Source organism: Nannobrachium achirus (assembly GCF_963921795.1).
Source record: "Nannobrachium achirus genome assembly, chromosome: 4".
Lineage (NCBI taxonomy): Eukaryota > Metazoa > Chordata > Actinopteri > Myctophiformes > Myctophidae > Nannobrachium > Nannobrachium achirus.
In genome coordinates, this window is record NC_137813.1 from 63,848,513 (window position 1) to 63,854,424 (window position 5,912).

Here is a 5,912-nt window from a genome sequence, read left to right on the forward strand (position 1 = left end):
GTCCTTGGCCTGAAAACCCTCAAAGACCGCTGTTCTAGGGGATAGAATGTGACTGTATTTGGAAACTTTCGTGGACAACGTCCTGGTATAATATATGTTTTGTATTGTGTAATAATTTGTAGTTGACTGTAATTTGTGGATTGTGTGTGTGTGTGTGTGTGTGTGTGTGTGTGTGTGTGTGTGTGTGTGTGTGTGTGTGTGTGTGTGTGTGTGTGTGTGTGTGTGTGTGTGTGTCCAGTTCCTGACCTGCAGACTGTCAAACTGCTGGCCTTCCAGAGCAGGGACGTTCCTGTCACCTTTGCTATGGTGGACCATGGTGACATCTCCTTCTACACCTTCAAAGACTTCCATCTGCCCACTGACGTGTTCCCCTGAGGACAACAATCCTCTGGGATGTTCTATGAGGACAACAATCCTCTGGGATGTTCTATGAGGACAACACTCCTCTGGGATGTTCTATGAGGACAACAATCCTCTGGGATGTTCTATGAGGACAACAATCCTCTGGATGTTCTATGAGGACAACAATCCTCTGGGATGTTCTATGAGGACAACAATCCTCTGGGATGTTCTATGAGGACAACAATCCTCTGGATGTTCTATGAGGACAACAATCCTCTGGATGTTCTATGAGGACAACAATCCTCTGGGATGTTCTATGAGGACAACAATCCTCTGGGTGTACTGACTAGGTGTACTGTACACACTGTACATAATGTGTCTGAAATAACAGTTCCTTATGGTCTCATGGTGTATGTGTGTGTGTGTGTGTGTGTGTGTGTGTGTGTGTGTGTGTGTGTGTGTGTGTGTGTGTGTGTGTGTGTGTGTGTGTGTGTGTGTGTGTGTGTGTGTGTGCCTTTAACTACATATTACTACTATTCAAACACTTTAAAAAAATAGCCAACTTACAAGCTCCTAGCTATTTTTGAAAAATATTTTGTACAGTTTTTGTCCATAACGACATGCCAGAAATAGTGACACCAAGGTGAACAGCGATTAATATCCTGCTTTCTAAAATCTCCATTTGTATCTGACCACAACTGTATAGATTTTCTAGTGAATCCAAGTTATTAGTACATTGGCAGTGCTGACAAACTGATCATCCGTCAGTATTGTGAACATTGTCAGAACATTCCAGGTACATTTTTCACACTTTTGTTCTGAGATGTTGGTGCAATAACCAGTGACTCTCTTGTTAAAAGTGCCAGAGTTCTCAGATTGCAGTTTATGTCTCCATATTAGTGCACATAAAGTGGAGACTCTCATCACAGCTGACAGGCCACCTAAACATTAGCAGTGTTGTAGTCTCACCTACAGCCACACCATCACATTCAAAGCATGGAAGGAAACAATTCCCAAGCAGAAGCATTGCACATATTGTAGTGTGGTCCTTCATATTGGAGCAGGAGGTATCAGGAGCTTTTCAAAGCACTGGGTGAAGGCAGCACCACAGCTAATGGTTGTATTTGTTATGTCTGCCGTTCAGAAACCACTGTATGTAGGAACTGAACTACTCTGATAAGTAGTGAGCATGGAGTCTCTTCAAAGTTTTGGATGTTTTGACTTTTGTTGAAAATATTGAGTTGACATTTACTTTTTGTTTTACAAAATAAAATCGAAGAAAGCAATGTTGTCCACAAAGCTACCTCCCTCTCTTAAAATAAAGATACAAAATAAAACTATCTAAGCATATACTAGTATTTATGATGACAGTAGTTTATGACAGTAGTTTAAATCAATAGTGATAGACATGTTGTTTATGACATGGTGTGGAAGGGACCTACAGTAGCTGTGTAGAACAGAGGTTGTATGAGCTGCATGTTTAACCTACACCACTGATATCTATTGAACAACACTACACCTTCACTGACACTAGAGGGAGCCAACAGCACACAAGGTGAGGCTGAGGACTGGGAATATTTGAACACATTTTATACTTGTTTTTACCACTTAAACCATGTTTACTTTGTTGATATTTGTCACGTGTGTGCGTGCGTTTTACCAGGACTGAGTCAACCAAACTAGAATACAATAATAATAATAACATTTGGAATTAGGCCTATAGGAGTTGAGGCATTGCATTTAGTTTGATTTGGTTCCACAGTTGATAGACCTAATGTGAAATAATATAGCTAGAACTTTGTAAGAAATAGATTTGCACACAGTAGCTCCATTTAAAGTTTTTATAGACATCCTCCTGAGTGAAGTTTGGAGGAGAAAGCTCTTCTTCAGACTCCAAAGTCGAAGTGCAGTAAGAAGACAACAATTATACTGATGAATTGGGTTTTGAAGTGTTTCTACTGTCAGTCAGTGGTTCCCAAAGCTTTTAGCTCAAGGCCCAAAAGAGAAATTAGATGTTATGAATAGCAGATCTACAAGCTCACAATGTGTCGCTTCACGCCATGCCACGCTGTGAGCTTATAGATCTGCTATTTTCACTACTTCTTAAACATTATATTAACTCAGCACAAAAAGAAAGAAAACTTGACTTCAGTCCATATCTCCCCTTCAATAATACCAATTTGTATTGTGTTTTATATCATTTTTATTGTTGATTTGTGACCTTTACAAGGAGGTACAGTTTGTAAGCATCAGGCATTAGTGGAACGAGCACTACAGCCAAAAGTGTGGGTAGACCCAAAATTTCCATTATATCTCCCCTTTAATTATGCCAAATGTTGTTTGATATCATTGTTATCATTGATTTGTCACCTTTACAACAAATTGTAAGGATCTGGCATTCGTGGAATGAGCAACACAGCCAATCGTGTGGGTAGCGCCCCTCCAAAAATGGCCTGGCAGGCCTGCAATACAGTTCTTTTGGTGTTCTCGTTTGTTGCTTGGTTCATTGAATGTTTGCACTCTCCGACAGGAATTAGAAAAAGAAAAAACAGCACATATTGGCTATTTTTACACTTAGTTAATTTTAAGGTCAGTGTCAGGGAAGCCCAAAACGAGAGTAAATTCCAGCAGAACTGTAGGCCTATATTGCAAGCCATTTTGGCAACAATTTGGTCGGCGCTACCCACACGTTTGGCTGTGGTGCTCAATCCACGAATGCCCGATGTTTACCAAATATAGCTCCTTGTAAAGAAACCAATCGTTGACGAATCAATGCTAAAAATTATATAAAACACACTACAAATTGGTATTATTAAAGGGGAGACATAATGGACCGAAGTCAAGTTTCCTTTCTTGTTGTAGCTACTGAGTTTATATTTTTTTAATGGAAATTATTAGACTTTTTTATTTATTAAATACTTTTGAAATGCTGCTTTTAATAGTTGTTTTTAGGCTACTTGATGAAAAGCTTGGAATTGTTTTTACTTGTTTCAACTCTCTTAAATCTTTTGAAATAATTATATATATTTTTTCATGTAGGAACATATTATGGGATAATAAAGGTATCTATCTATCTATCTATCTATCTATCTATCTATCTATCTATCTATCTATTTACTTGCGACCCATAAAAATTGGTCCACGACCCAAACGTGTGTCCCGACGACTGTTTGGGAACCAGTTCACCTTTTAAGTGATACTGCACTAATCTGTTCTTGAGGTAAATCTTTATCCCCTAAAATCATGAACAAAGATTTGACCTTATATTTTAGGATTAGATTTTTGTATGCTTCATCAATGTAAAATGTTCTCCTGTTTCATGTGAATGTATCTCTCAGATACCCTATGGAAGAAATGAAAGTGTCAACTGAATATATTAAACAATTCAGTTAAATTAAAAACAAATAATTGTTTAGTCGAGCGACATTTCAAAAGAGCAACGTGACATATTTAGACCCACAATAGATTCAAGTTAATTGTTTTAATATTGTATTATGGTCTTATTATTATTATGGTCTTATTATTAACAGTGATTCAAGTGACTGCAGGGTCATAGTCTACCTCAACCGTTGTGGTTTCATAAAACTAATGTAATATTTAACATACTGACCTCTGCTAGCCATCATATTATAACAAGTCATTCTTTAGAATGGCATAAAGAGATTGTTCCAATGTAATGATTCGATAATAGGAAATAGACAGTAAAAAGTACAGTGCAAGATTACAAGTACCATAAAATAGTCTGATACATTTTAAAGTATCTCAATGTTTACTACTGAGATAATTACATTTCTATGAATCCCCTAATATTAATTACCATTATTGTTTGCAATTGTACTATTACTAATATTGTTAATACATCATCATGATCATCATCATCATCATCATCATCATCATCATGTCTAACTATATGGTTCCAGAGTTACACTGATCTTCCATGGTAACATCTTCAGAGGGAGAGATTGATTAGTGGTAATGTATGGAAAGAGTGTTTCAGTGAAAGTGTGTGTGATGGTGTGTATGTGTGTGTTAGTATCAGGATCAGAGAAGGACAGCTTTCCTTTGTTCCAGTCCAGCTGGATTGACCCCCTCCTTCTCCCTTCCTCTGATAAGACTCTGCTAACACACCCAGTGCCCACAATGTATTGTCTCCAACCTCAACATCCCAGCTGTGAGTCCCAGAGTTAAAACCCTCAGAACCCAGGACACGGGGCCAGGAAGCTGCTGTTCATCTCCATATCTCACACTGGTCAGATCATCAGACAGGATGAGTTCTGGATAGGCAGTGTTGGGGTCCAGAATGACAGGAGTGTAGGAGACAATGTCCTTCATCTTGTCCCAGACTCTGAAGGTCAGGTTCTTCAGGTGTTTGGTCTCGTCTATCAGTGCTCCTGAGACCGGCTGTGGGTCCTGCAGTGTGAGCTGGACTCTTTCCACTGTGGTCTTGTAGTTCTGCAGGAATGAGATGTGTTCAGCTCTCAGATCCTCCTCTATGGCTCTGATTGTGTCTGAAAGGGTTGATATGTCTCTGTTCAGACCCTCAATCTTGCCCTTCATCATCTGAGTCCTCTGCTGCTCTTCCTCCCTCAGTGCAGTGATCCTGGCCTCCTCTTCCTCTTGTAGAAACTGATGCATCTTCTTATACTGTTCCTTCATCTGCATCTCTGTGTGCCGGGCCCGGACCTTAATGTGTTCTGCTGTTTGGTCATAGTTTGTTTTAACTTTATTAAAGACCTCGAGTTTCTCCTGTAAAGGTTTCAGTAATTTCTGGACTTTCTCCTTGTGTTCCGGTGCAGCTTCATTGATGGGTCTGAATCTGTGGTTGATGTGTTTTATAGAATCTCGACACACAAGACACGCTGGCTGTTGACATTCCAGACAGAACAGTTTGAGTTTCTCATCATGCAGACTGCAGAGAACCTCAGACTCTCTCTGATGTCTCTCCTGTATGAAGGCCTCACACAGGTTCTTCAGAGCCAGGTTTCTGGGTGGATCCACTGAATGTCTCTCATTACAAACTGGACATTCTTTTATTACCTTCTCTCTCCACCATTCCTGCAGACAGGCTTTACAGAAGCTGTGGCTACAGGACAGGAGAACAGGATCTTTAAAGATGTCACAACACACAGGACATGAATAATCCTCTTCTGAGAGAGACGACTTAGATGCCATTTTACACACGCACTGCTCAAGACACAAAATCAGCCAGTCATTAGTGATAACACTGCCTCTTCTAGAGTTTTCAAATTAAGTTCATTTTCGGTGAATCCAGTTTCTTGTTAAAGTCCATTCAGCTGACAGAGTCAGCAGGAGGTTCCAGTGGTCTGTGAGGAGTGTGCTGTAAGGTTTCTATTTCTGTTTCCTATTTCTGTCTGCTGAGTCTGATGGGAGGAGCTTTGGCACACAACAGAAGTTTTGCAAAGTTCATAGACACACACATGCACGCATGCACGCACGCAGGCCAAAGGCCACTCATTGATATTGTACTTCATCATTACTATTATTATTCCGCCACTTTTTCTCTATAGTGGCTAGACCGTGCAGTCGCTTTTTATGAAACTCGGCAGTAT

General features: G+C 39.8%; 1 pseudogene across 1 annotated transcript in view; it reads right to left on the reverse strand.

The window, feature by feature from the left end:
* LOC308283095 (E3 ubiquitin-protein ligase TRIM35-like) overlaps positions 1 to 5,514 on the reverse strand; it is an 11,158-nt pseudogene extending 5,644 nt beyond the window's left edge. The window contains exons 1-2 of the transcript in view: positions 4,429 to 5,514; positions 247 to 371 (exon numbers count right to left, since the gene is read on the reverse strand). The product of the transcript in view is annotated as an E3 ubiquitin-protein ligase TRIM35-like (transcript). The remainder of the gene's footprint in view (positions 1 to 246; positions 372 to 4,428) is intronic.
* Positions 5,515 to 5,912: the final 398 nt, after the last annotated feature.